Below are 13,945 nucleotides of genomic sequence, written 5' to 3'. Positions count from 1 at the left end.
CTCCCCTGCACCTGTTCCGCCCAGACTGCTTTGTACTGGAGGTAGCTGTGCTTGGGTGTACCTGCCACTCCCCGCCATAAGCCCCTGGCGGGCAGGGACCAAATTGGATTGCGTGTTGGATCCCTAGTAACTGGTATAGTGCCTGATACACAGGGGCTGCATAAATATTTGCTAAACTTTTAGCAAACAGGGAATTTTTTTGCACATGGAATCACTTAATATATGTGTGTGTGTGTGTGTGTGTGTGTGTGTGTGTGTGTGTGTATACTTCTCTGGGCTTCTGATTCTAAGAGAAAATAATAAACCTCTTCATTAGACTGCTGGGGCAAATGAGAAGATGCACGTAAAGTACTCCGAAAATCTCCTGCTGCGTGTAGCCTCTCAATAAATATAATAATAATAGTAACAGTTCATATTTTGCCAACACACTTTATTCTCTTAACCCTAGGCTCTTTGCTAAAAGTTAAAAATAAACAAGGTCCTTGCCCTGAGGGAATGTCGAGTCCATTTCTGCACGTCCACTGCCGTGTCTCCTAGCATACTCTGAAAGAGGGATTCTAAAACCGAAGAGGAGAATGCTGCAGATGGGGGTGCTGGTGGTGTCCCTGGGGCTGGCGAAGGTGGCTGGAAAGCATGGCAACAGGGAAGGGCGAAAGAACACCTCTGACCATGGAGGATGGGCAGGAGGCTGTGACCAAAGGCCTGTGGTCGGGAGGGTTGCTGAGAACCGCACTTGGGGCAAGTGGTTTTCATTTTAGAGGAAAAGTTAAGTTCTGCTCTTAGTTGTAGTTTCCCGTGACAACTTTCCCTCCTGTCTCTCCTGGTCAAAGGTTTAGCAGACCTGCAGACTCTAAAAAGGCTGGAGTTTGTCCTAAATCTGCAGGAATGCTGATGGAGCACGGAGAGGGGACAGGAGGCTGGGAAGTGCTACGGGAAAGTGCCCATCCTGGCATCCTGGGACTTGAGGGCTCAGGCTCTTCCAGCTTGCCCCTTGCCTGCCAGCCCATGGCTAGGCCCGCCTCCCCCCGCCCCCCGCCCTGAGCCTCCCCACTGATCCCCCGGGGCCTGGTGGTGGTGCCCCAGCCTGCCAGGTGCTGGGGCTTCTGTCGGGGACAGCTGACGGAAGGGGTGAAGACAGGGGTCAGATAGTGCAGAAGAAAGAGGTACAAGTGGGACAAGCGGAGGAGGGGAGAAGGGAAATTGATGGAAGGCCACAGAGGGTGCTTTTGAGACAAAGCTCCCCCATCGGCCCGCGTTCCTTGGAGACTTTCCACTTAGTCAAAACAGAAATGAGGTTCCAAGGGAGCGCAGGAAACTTGTGGTTGTCAAAGAAAAAGAAAAAAAAGAAAATTGAAGCAACTTTCCCATTGCTTGCTGGCCTCTTTCTCTCCCCCACCGCGGGATAAAGTTTCATTCCAAGTGCTTCTCAGTATGAAGCGGGCCTATGGCCCCGATGAATATCTGCTGCTTCCAAAGGAAACTCTCCCTGCCTGTGTGAAGCCATTAACATCGAGAAGCAAGGTCACTCCGCTTGCACCCAAGGGAGGCTTTGCTGCTATTCACACACCTGGCTGAGAGCACAGCCCTGCGCGGGGAGCCACCGAGGCGCTCGGGGTCCCGTGGCGGGTTGTTCATTACACCCAGCGGACAGTGGTCCTGGGAGCCTGCAGCAGGAGGGCTGTGGGTTAGACGAGGGGATGCCGCTCAAGCCAGAAGGGTTATGAGACCCTGGAGCCTTCCTGCTGGGAGAGAGAGGCAGTGTAGGAGGAAAAGTATCTACCCTGGAGTCATTCACACCCCAGATGGAGTCTTTGCTCAGCAAGTGACGCGCGCAGGCCCCCTCTTTGTTCTCAGTTTCTTTCACTGTAAAATGGGGAAGATCAGCCAACGTGGAGAGGTTGTTGATAGCAGTAATTCTGGTTAAATGCAGCAGACTAAATACATGCGCTTATCCTCAAAACCTCACTGAAACGAGAATCAAGGAGCAAAGGAATGGAAGAAGCAACACAGGGGTCAAAGGCATCAAGAGCACGCTGGTAGATGGAAAACCAACAGCGGGGGAACATCTAACTCAGCAGTAAGGGCATAGGGTGGGCTGTGGCGGGCGGGGTGCAATGAGAGACAAATCCATGTGGTTCCAAGTAATTAGAAAGGCTCTGAAATTTGGGGACCAGGTCCTGTGGAAGGTAAGGGTGAAGGCTGGAACTGAAAACAACAAACTGCTCAGAAGCCTGTGAGAAGCAAGCAAACCCCAGCTCCCCTCCTCCGCCCCACACAGCAGGGCAACTTCCTCTCCAAAGAGGGCGAGGCAGAGGTGCAGAGTCTGAGTTGAATTCTGCATATACCTGCAGGCGCCCACCCCTCCAGTCCCTTTACCCCCGGAACCCTGGGACTGCTGCAAGCCGCTGCAAGCCTGCCATGCACTTCTCACGCAAGAGGCTGGAGAATCCTTTGAAAGACCGAATGGATCCAGAGAAGAGGTGTTACAGATACTGGGATTCGGGGGTCCCCCGATGGAAACTCCCGCTCACGGCGCAATCACCCGTGAACCCGGTGAATTCCAGCCATCAAAAAGCCCTGCTGTAAAACACGATTCCAACCAGTTTTTCTTATGTCGTAAAGGATAATGTACGTGAAAAGAGCACAAATAATGTGCACATAGAGTTAAAATAATCATACGAAAAACACCTGTATGTCCCGTTCACCTTACGAAACAGACCCTCCCCCACCACTTTGAACCCCGGATGTGTTCCTGCCCTACTCTATCTACCCCTCTCAATCTCAAAGCAACCTCTGTGCCGGATTTTGTCCTCATCATGTTCTTTCCTTACTTTTGTAATTCTACCACACACGAATATATCTCCAAACAATACGTTGTTTAGCTTCCCCTGCTTTTGAACTTCGCACAAACGGTGTCATACTGCATTTAGGCTATGACTTGTTTGCTGGCCCGGTGGTACGCTTTCGGGGTTCATCCACACTGAAATGCATACGAACGTTTATCTCTTCATTCATGTAGGGAATTACATTATAAGAAAACCCTGTAATTTTTGCAGCCCTTCTCTTTTGGGTGGGTTTCTGGTTCGAGGCTTGGATCATTGTGAACTGTGACACTGTGGCTGATTTTGCTGATGCCTTTTCCTGCATGGGTACCAGGGATCCCGTTAAGTACGGAGGTGGAGGCAGACGAAAGGGGAAACAAATGCTACTCAGGTTCCCCTTCAGTAGCTAATGTAAAGCCAAGGTCCCTGGTGGATCTGACCAACTTCAAGTCCACCGGCTGCATGAGAATTTCCTGAGCTCTGTGTTCTCACCAACATTTGGTATTGTCGGTTCCATCTCTGCCCACCCAGAGGATGTAAAACACATTCTTTTGGTATTAATTTGCATTTCTCTGATGGCTAATGAGGTTGCACCCTATTTCAATTATATTACCTCTTTCGCAAAATGCTCATTCGTTTTATTCTTTTTTAAGGAAGAGTTTTGATTTTTTTTTTTTTTTTTTAAGTAAACTCTGTCCCCATTGTGGGCCTCGAACTCGTGACGGCAAAATCAAGAGCGGCATCCTCCACGGAACGAGCCGGGCAGGCACCCCTGCTCATTTGTGTTATTTGCCCAACTTAAAACGTGGATTGGTGATCATTTTCTTATGGTTCTTTATATATTCTAAATACAAATCTGTTGTTGGTTGAGTTAAAAACATCTCTCAAGTCCCCAAATCCAAAAAGCCTTTGGGGAACATAAACACCTCCCAAGTCTACATTGTGCCGGTTAAGCTTTGCCTTTACGTGCCTACTGATCTCAACACTGTCCACATCAGGGGCTCTACTGCAGGGGGCCAGAGCCACATTTGCCTTTGCCCTCTGGCCTGGCACCCACCATGACTCTGTGAGATGAGATTACACAACGAAAGCTTGGAGCTGGGGACTTGGAGGAGGCGATGGTGACCCCCCTGGGGCACACCCGTCTGCAGGCAGTCCTCTTTGACACGCTCCCTCCATTCTGGGGTATATATATAAACAGGCCTCTCTCTGCGTCATCATTCTCTACTGGTGGTAGACCTACCACTACCTCCTGATCTCGATTTTCCAGACTTTCTCTGTCCCTAGGCTTGCAAATAGTAGATAATGTTGCACCAAGCACCTTACAGGAATCAAGGCTCTTGCACAATGCGGAGATTAGGGAAGCATTGATGGGAAGGGTGTGGTAGCCATCCTTTCTCTGACTCGCAGTCGTGTGGACACAGAAGGTGCCAAATAAATAGTTCAATATTTCAATTAGACTTGGGGCACCTGAGTGGCTCAGTCGGTCAAGTGTCCGACTTCGGCTCAGGTCACGATCTCGAGGTTTGTGGGTGTGAGCCCCGTGTTGGGCTCTGTGCTGATAGCTGGGAGCCTGGTGCCTGTTTCGGGATCTGTGACTCTCTCTCTCTCCCCCGCCCCACCCCCCACCAGTGCTCTGTCTCTTTTTGTCTCTCAAAACATAAATAAATGTCAAAAAAAAAAAAAAAAAAAACTTCTAAAAGAAATTGAGAAAAGAAGTCATCAATCTCCTTCTCACAGGAAAAATGCTAATCAAATTATAAACTATTTATTTATTTATTTATTTGTTTGTTTGTTTGTTTATTTATTTATTTTGAGAGAGTGTGTGTGTACAAGTGGAGGAAGGGAAGAAAGAGAGGGAGAGAGAGAGAACCCAAGCAGGTTCCATGTCATCAGCGCAGAGCCCTACTTGGGGCTCGAACTCACAGGCCGTGAGATCATGACCTGAGCTGCCATCAGGAGCCGGACACGTAACTGACTGAGCCACCCAGGTGTCTGATTATAAACTCTGAGAAGGAAAGAATGATTAATAGCACTTTAGAAATGAAAGGTTTGAAATCGTACCTAATCCGGTGGTTCTCAAAGTGTAGTGCCTACACCAGCAGGAGCAGCAGCATGGGAAGGTTTGGAAATGCAGAATCTTGGACCCTACCCAGATTTACTACATCAGAAACTCAGAGAGTAGAACCCAGTCGTCTGGGTTTTAACCAGCCCTCCATGTGTCTCTAACACATGCTAAAGTATAAGAACCACTGGTCTAAAGTTGTCTGGCTCCCTTTTTGGTAGATGAGGAAACTGAGGGCAGAAAAGAGAAGCAATACAGTCAAGCCTACACAGCTAGGAAACGGTGGGTCTCAGGAGCAGATCACAATGGGCTGCAGAGCAGACTCTAGTCTATGACTTGGTCCTCTGTCTACTGATCCCTCCCAACACATTGTCACTTCCGCCATTTTCCTAGAACAACCAGCTTGTACATAACTGCTTATGTCATCTTGTTGGCAAAGGTAGCTAACAAGCCAAGCTCAAGAATTTGAACTCTAATTGGAACCACGTTCCCTTTCCGTTCTGTGACCACAAATGACTCCCCAACCCCAATAAGCCATCTCACAGATACATTCTTTGACCGACAGGAAGAGTAGGCATAAAGGTATGGAAGGCTCAGTGTAAATTCCATCACTTCTACTGGGGAAATAATACAAACACAGTCTATGGGTTGGTCCTGTGACACCGTCTTTGGACATGAGGAGAGACATTGTGCTTTCCCTACACATACAACAGTGTGTGCACTAAGCCAGGACATTTACACCAGTAACCCAGTTCTGGAGCCCTCAACTAGAAACTCCTGACCTTTAAGGTTTCATGGATCAGGAACACTTCCAAAAAGTTTGGAGGACAGATGGGTGATTGCTTTGTTTAATGTTAGCAAGTAAATAGAGAGACACAAAAAATAACAACTACTGACATGACTGTATTTACCACCTAATATCACCGTCATTATTTATGACCCCCAAAGCCTGTGGCATCTTGGAACGAAGATGGTGTTTTCCAAGAAACATGAATTCATAAACTCATATTACGCGGTCCACGTTTTTATCATTTCTCTTCTGGCCTATGAAAAAGTTTTGTGGACGGTGGCGTGGAACTTGCACATCAGGGCTTGGGAACCACTTTTCCTTTAAGTCGAAAGGCCATCTGCACACCCTGGCTTAGGTCCCCCCCACAGCACCCTGTGCTTATTTCAATGGCTGCCCTTTTCATCTTTATTTCTAGTTATCTGGTTATGAGCATATTGCCCCGACTCTAGTGCAACTTCTAGAAAACAGGAACTGAGACCCTTTCAATATTTGATTCTGTTTCTTTGGCCCTTGTCTGGCACGTGAGACCAAAGCAGTAAATAATTGTGGAAGGAGGTGGGGGGGGGGGCGGGAAAGAAGGAAGGCAGGAAGATAGGAAAGCAGGAAAAGACCAAAGAACTGGCGTTTGCCACAGACAAAAATCTCTCTAAAATTTGTATTTCTGGCTTTAATCCTTAGAAGTGGAAGGGCCCCTTAGCGTGGGCATCTGAGCCAGACGACCTCACTCTGGCCAAGAAGGCAGCATCCAGAGCCAAGCGAAGCTCATACTTGACTTGCCGTCTTATCAGATATCAGGCATCACTTCCTTCTCACTGCTCACTTTAGAGACCGGGACTTCCAGAAGGGACACGGGGCAGTAGACAGCTGGGCTGGAGGTGGGGGGCACAGACTTACGGGTGGGGTCTAACGGGAAGTTATAGTTCATGAGAACCGTGCCCTGCGGAGCTACCAGGCAAGCCAGGGGGCGGTTTGAACATTGAGCCCGGAAGGCTATGAGTTAATGGGATTCTTCCTTCGCAATGTATCTTAAAGGCCACGTTGACACAAGACAGTTACGAGTGTGTTTCTGGAAAAGGAATCTCTGGAGAATTGAAGAAGCTGCCATGTTCCCTCAGTTCCTGGCTTGGACAAGCTGTTGGTTGGTGAACCATGATGCAATGGAGTTTTATATTTCAGAAAGGGCCAAAGACAGGACAAAACCACCTCTTTTCCAGGAAAGGAGATGGTAGGAAGGGGAGATGGGCCACATGATAAAACCCAGAGGACGAGGCTGGTTTTAGTTTCACATAATCACAGCCAAGATGGCAAGAAGGAGGATCCCCCACCAAACTCCCTCCAGGAAGGGCCAGTGACACTGTCACCTCTTACCCACCCACTTCCTTGCCGAGGTGCCCAGGGATGTGTCATGGAAGACAGAGCAATGGCCTCATGTCTGCAGCCCCGGGACTTTCCTGAAGGGAGAGAGGATTTTGGTGTTTGGGGAATTTTTAAAGTCTTTGTGTTGGATGTCTTCCCCAGGCCCAGCTTCCAAGTTAGAGAAGAAGTTAAATGGGTGTCAGAACTTGCTGAAAATAGGGGACTGGATGTAATGACCCCTAAAGGACGCAATTAGCAGAGGAACTTAGGAAAGGAGAATAAACGGAGACAAAAGAGGTAAAAGATACAGGAGGCAGGGAGTGGTAGTCGCAGGAGAGGAGTTTAAAGCTGACCCGGGAGTTCTTGCCAGGACATTTGAAAGAAGCGGGAAGTGATTATCAGACCGCAGCAACTCACTCCCTTGTCGGTTCAGCAAATATTTACAGCAGTCCTACCACCCACCAGGCATTATGCTGGAGCCCCTGCCCTCCAGGAGCTTACAGTCTATTAGGCGAGAGAAACAATTCCATCTACTGTCCACATAAGACCTGCTGAGGCAGGGCAGACTTCTAACCACTCCCCGTGCATTAATCCTCCCAATGCTCTAGAAGGCAAGTGCTACCATTAGCATCACTCTCATTTTACAAATGAGGAAACTGAGGCACTGGGATGTTAAGTAACATGGTCTGTATCATCCAGGTGTGAGCAGTAGAGAAGCATTAAAAACCTGTATTCTTTTTTTTTTATTTTTTTTTTTTTAGGTTTATTTATGTTTTGAGAGAGAGGGGGGCAGGGTGTGAGCGGGGGAGGGGCAGAGAAGGAGGCACAGAATCCGAAGCAGGCTCCGGGCTCTGAGCTGTCAGCACAGAGCCCGACGCGGGGCTCGAACTCATGGAACACGAGATCATGACCTGAGCCGAAGTCCGATGCCCAACCGACTGAGCCACCCAGGTGCCCCTAAAAACCTGTATTCTTATGATACTGTGCCGAGAGCCAGTATTACTGCAGTAGTCGAGTTCACGACAAAAAGGAAGGACGGGTCCGTCAGATTTCAGAAAGGGAAGCTCAGAAGCCCTTTCCTTACATCAAAGCTGAGTACTGGAAAAGAGTAGACAAATACTGAGACCACTAAATCGCGAGCTGACTTAGAAAAAGAATCAGGACGTTTAAACTAAGAAGTATAGAAATGGAACAGGAATTAAGATTTGGCATTTTAAAACCAGAAAGATACAAAAATTCAGCTTGGCAGGCCAAAATGCACTGGCTTTGCCCTTCTTCCCACAGGCCCCCTCCCCACCAACATCAGCATCCCTGCATTTCCAGCCCCTGCCCCAAAGGAAAGGGCTGCCTGTAACAGCTCTTCAGATCCTGCCTCAAACCAGAACTGATTTAAACCCAAACTAAAAGAAGCCTTTTTAAAAGAAATAACTTAAAATAGGAGACGGGCAAAGGAAATTGGGAATTAAGGCTACTAAATGAGTCATATTTATATCAAGCCTTTGAAAAAGTTAGGTTGGTAGGAACAGGAAACGGGAACGAAGAAAAAGTAAGTTGGACTTTTTTAGGTTAGTGCTGTTCACCAGAACTTGCTGCAATGATTAAAACGCTCTACATCTGTGCTACCCAATCCAATAGCTACTAGTCAAGCATGGCTATTCAAATTTAAAATTTCTTATTTAAATAACCTTTAAAATTCAGTTCCTCAGTAACACTAGCTACATTTCAAGCCCCAGTAGCCACATGGAGCTCGTGGCTGCCATATGGGACATCACCGTTCTAGATTAGAAAATTATTATAAGGCTTAGTACCATTAAAACGAATACAAGGAAAATTCAGAAGTCCAAAGTTAGGATATATTCAGTCGTTTTATGATACAGAGTTTTCCTTTAGGAGAGAGAAAACTTTTTCTAATACAAAAAAATAAGCCATAGAGAAAATGGGAAAATTATTTGGGTAACCAGTCATTTGATAGGTGTACATCAGATATTTCTTGGTAAGGAAACGACACCATGAGTTAGAAGACCTAACTCCTAGTATCTCACCCCCCATCTGACATTTGCTTGATTGTGAGCTTCGCAAAATCGGTTCTCTCTGATCCTCTCCTTCCTCTCCAGTGAAGATTTGGTATCGCTCACGAAGGACAAATGGGAAGCATATATGCCACTATTACCTATGCCTGTTTCCCACCGCAGATGTGGCTCCTTAAACACGACATTCTTTCCCACTGAGCTGGGGTCAGCATCGGGCTTCTTTACAACGTATTATACCAAGGAGGCTCCAACCTTTGATCAAAACTGTCACAGAAAATCAAACCTTTGGGCTACCTCAGTTTGAGCTAATCATCAAATCGGATTTCTGATCGATAACTCAGATGATAAAAAAAAAAGTCAACAAAACAAAATAATGCTGAAAAGATCATTATCTGGACAAGTGTCTTGATGGCCATTGGCCATGGCCATCCAGCGGCCTTTCTCAGGCATCAGGCTGCTTATTGTGTTGTTTAGAACGCTTTGACAGAATTCAGTCTGAGATGGAAATTCTGTTCTGATAGCTAATTTTCTGTATCCACTTGGATAGGCTATGGTGTCCAGTTGTTTGGTCAAACATCAGTCTAAATGACGCTGTGAAGATGTGATGTGATTAACATTTAAGTCAGTAGACTTTGAGTAAATCACCTTCCATCTGTGGGTGGGCCTCATTAATCAGCTGAAGATCACAGGAGAAAAGACTGAGATCCTTGGAAGTAAAAGGAATTCTGCCTCCAGGATGCTTTCAGACTCAAGACTGCCACATCAACTCTTCCCTGGGTCTTCAGCCTGCCAGCCTTCCCTGAAGACTAGCAGAATCCAACAATTGCATGAACTAATTCCTTAAAATGTCCCGCTCTCATTTGCAATTCCTTCCTCCACCTATATGGATTTGTGTATGTGTCTATGTATATATACATGTGTGTACATGTGTGTGTATGTATGTGCACAGGAACACACACACGTGTATGTATACATCCTGTTGGTTCTGTTTCTCCAGAGAACATTGACTAATACGACAGCCAAGAACACAACACAAGGCCCTTATGTACCTACGATCTCTTAGTGGGACTCAACGCACAGCCATCGTATAAAGATGTACATTTCACACGGAGTAGATGTCGGTGTGTTGGTGAGACGGGGAACTCAGGGGAGTCCTAAGCCCCATTCTAAACTTTATCTTGGCCCAGAAACCGCAGGCTTCATGTTCTCTAGAAAATATTTGCCAGTATCCTTTTTTTGCCCCTGGGGACAAAGGAGACAGGGCAGCAGGAATCCACCCGGTGAAAGCTCCAGGGTGCAAATGCCCAAGTGGCCACCACTCCTATGTTGACTTGGTCTTCGTGATTAAAGTTCCAAGGGGATCAGTATTCAGTGAATTACTAGGGTAAAAACAAGGCCTGGGCCCACACTGAAGACAGGGAAACGGTGTAACAACCGACGTGTGCGCACATCGGGGACAGCAACTTCCAGGAGCCAGCGCGTCTCGCTCCTTCCTTTCTGAACCACTCAACAAACACGTCCTCGGGAATTGGCCAATGCGTAAGAAAGAACCGGGAATGTTTTTGACCCACAGATGGGTTTTTATCTGGCCAGGAGGCCGTTCGTAAAAGTTGGGAGATTTCGAGTTAAAATCCAAGTTCGAGTTTCTCTTTACAAAAAGAAGCACGCGGCACATTCAGCCCATGGCTTTGTGTGGTAGTAACAAGTTGGAGCTAAATTGATGGGGCAGGCAAGCCTTTCCAATTCAGCTGATCTCCGCTCTTCCCTAGTATCTCGCATCGGGCCCATTTGGGTCACCTGCTGGACGCATAGACATTTGAGGTGGGACACCTTAGCTACACCGTCCGGGGCCACAGGCTTCTTGAAGGAAGACCTTACTTATTCCTCTGGGGGCGCCCTGCAGGGCTCTGCACACACGAGGCTCTCCAGGGTCTCTCATTCTGAGTGGATAAAGCACACAGATCTGGCTGAAGTCGCAACTTGACTTCTACAGCGGCAGCATCTGCCAGCGAGAAGCGGGTGGAGGCAGCTCCAAGGGAATAATACAGCCCCAGAAGGAGAGCCCGGGAGGGGTGTCAGGGCCAAGAATGCTCGCCCGGGCAATTTGAGACAGCAGCTTGGGCGCGCCTGGAGACAGGGCAGGGTGGATGCTCCGTGCACTGGGACACGTCGAAAGTCCCACAGAAAATGCCTAGGGTGCTGTCAGCCCCGAGGGACTAACCCCCTGGCTGGCGGAAGGGAAGGAGCTGGAAATATTAGAGCCAGCTCAGAAGAAAGAAGGCAGTGTATACTTGGCAGGAGCAAAACAAACACCGCATCTTGCATTCTAGCCTTTGTTATTTCGGGGTTTCCTGCTATCCCATGGCTCATAGGGAGACACTGCTTAAGTGGGTCTCAGAAGAGTCACTTGAAGAAAAAGTGCCCCCTTCCTCCAATGGGCCGTGGCCCGCCATCTTGCCTCTGTGCCTCCTGATGCTCATATCCCACCTTCCCCTCAAAATCCACGGCAAAAGCCACCTGCACCCCACCCCCTGAGGCTTCCTCAGTGCCCAGCTCCTGCCCTCGCGCTGTCCTCACAGAAGGTCACAGCATCCCACGCTAGGAAATGTCTTCCTCAGAGTGTGTTTAGACACAACCCCGACGGCCAACCTGGGCTGAACCAAGTCGAACCACAGACTGTCAGAGCTGAAGAGGAACTCGGGATGGATACTCCCATCTACTCTTACCACAGGTGAGCCAACTGAAGCCAAAGAAGGAAGAATGACTTACCCAAGGTCACAGAGCTGTCCGGTGGCAGAGGCAGAATTAGAATCCAAGTCTTCGTGTTTCGGGTAAGATCGGATGTGCTAGTTAAAGCACAGCTCCGAGTCACGTGGACCAGCTGCAGATCCTGTCCCAGCACCAACTGGCTGTGTGACTTTGGGCAAATACCTTAATCTCCGGGTCGCCCTTCTTCATCTGTAGAATGTGGGTAATAATGACACCTCCATCCAACTGGTGCTTTGTGGATTAAAAGAAAAGAACCCATTTATGGACCTCTGTCCTTGTGCCAGATGCTGAGCCTTTTATTAAGGGAACTAACTGAAGTGATATTTGTCAACGTGGTTTGTCAAATGCTCTCTTCACTTACTGTGTTGCCACCATTCACCAGGTTCCCCTCACGGTTTAGAATTGCTCACTGTGGCCCCACCAGCCACATATGGCTACTTGAGCTTAAATTACTTGGAATTAGATAAAATTGAAGAATCAGTTCTTTGGTTAGGGCGCCTGGGTGACTCCGTCGGTTAAGCGTCCGACTTCGGCTCAGGTCATGATCTCGCAGTTTGTGAGTTCGAGCCCCGCCGCGTGGGGCTCTGTCCTGGCAGCTCGGAGCCTGGCGCCCGCTTCGGATTCTGCGTCTCCCTCTCTCTGCCCCTCCCCTGCTCACACTCTGTCTCTCCATCGCGCTCACAAATAAATAAAACATTTTTTAAAAAATCAGTACGTTGGTCATACTAGCCACATTTTCAAGGCTCAACAGCTACATGTGGTTAGTGGCTACTGTATTTGCACAGATACAGAACATTTCTACCTTCTTAAAACACGCTATGGATAGTGTGTACTTTTAGGATCTAGAGTGGAAGTTAGGAGTCTAGGGCATCCCTGAAAAGTAGGAAGCGCTGAGTACTGGGCTCCTTGAACAACCCTTTTTCTTTCTTTCCCTTCGGGGGCATCTCTGGATTCTTGATCTGGACCAGGAACAGAGTGAATTCCTGGGAGAAAAGCCTGGACCTATTCTGACTACAGCCTACATCGTGGGGTGTGTGATCTGGGAGGGAGGGGGCCAAGGAAAGCCAGGGGAGATCACTCTTAGCATGGCCATTGTACTGGCCAGTCTCCCACAGACTCAGGGCTCCTCATGAGGAGACAGGCAACAAACATCCTAGGCCTCAGGCTCGGCCTCTGACCCCGGCCAGGGTCCTGACAGAAAGAAAGGATGAGCACAGGCCTGGCCACATCCACTTCCAAGTGGTAGGAGGAATGGAGTGAGTAGGGCAAGGGGCCCTTTGTAATCTGGAATGAAGCCCTGGAACACTGGAGCTTTCGCCTTGGCCTTCTCTGTACAGATAACCTATCTGAGGCCTCGCCAGCCTTGGCCCCACTGCTCGGAGCTGACGGTATTGCCCTCAGCCTTCCAACCAGTTTTCAGCTGCAGTTTTCGCCAGGAGTGGGGAGCCCCTCCCTCACCCCCGGGACTCTGTAGCCAGGAAGACAGGATGCCAGGAAAGTGCCTCCGGCCCTCCACGTATTAACTCGGAAGGGTCCTACCTCTCACTTTGCACTGCAAAGGCTGAGTGAGGGAAGAAGAAGAAGAAGAAGAAGAAGAAGAAGAAGAAGAAGGAGGAGGAGGGAGGGTAAAGACGAGAGAAATGGGGAGGGGAAAGGAGAAGTGGGGTAGGAAGGAAAGAAGAAAGACCCCAGGAGGTGGATGAATAATGGAGAGTCGGAGGGAGCAGAGGGAGAGAGTCTTGGGAACAGAACGCCCCGCGTTCACAGTCACCGCTATGTCTGTGCTGCTGGCTGCCGCGGTCCCCTCCCGGCCTCGCACCATCTGCCGGGCTGATTCGCCCCTGGTGGCAGCTGGTCAGTGGGGCCCAGCGTTGACCAGGCCAGAACGGAGGGGAGGGGTGGGAGCGGGGAGCTTTCTCTGCTTCCTCAGCCCCTGGAATGAACGCCCCCTCCCAGCGCTTCCTGCCCCCGACCCGAGTAGGTGAGGCCTGGCGGGCTCCAGCTGGGTAGAGCCGGTACGGCGTAGACCCTCTGCTCTGAACACAGCTGATTCCACCCACTCTCCAGAGAGGCCTGACTCAACATCAGTAAGAGAAGAGGGCTCCTGAAGGGG

Source organism: Leopardus geoffroyi, chromosome C1 (assembly GCF_018350155.1).
Source record: "Leopardus geoffroyi isolate Oge1 chromosome C1, O.geoffroyi_Oge1_pat1.0, whole genome shotgun sequence".
NCBI classification, from domain to species: domain Eukaryota; kingdom Metazoa; phylum Chordata; class Mammalia; order Carnivora; family Felidae; genus Leopardus; species Leopardus geoffroyi.
The sequence above is the reverse complement of the archived record's forward strand: the minus strand, read 5'-3'. Positions refer to the sequence as shown.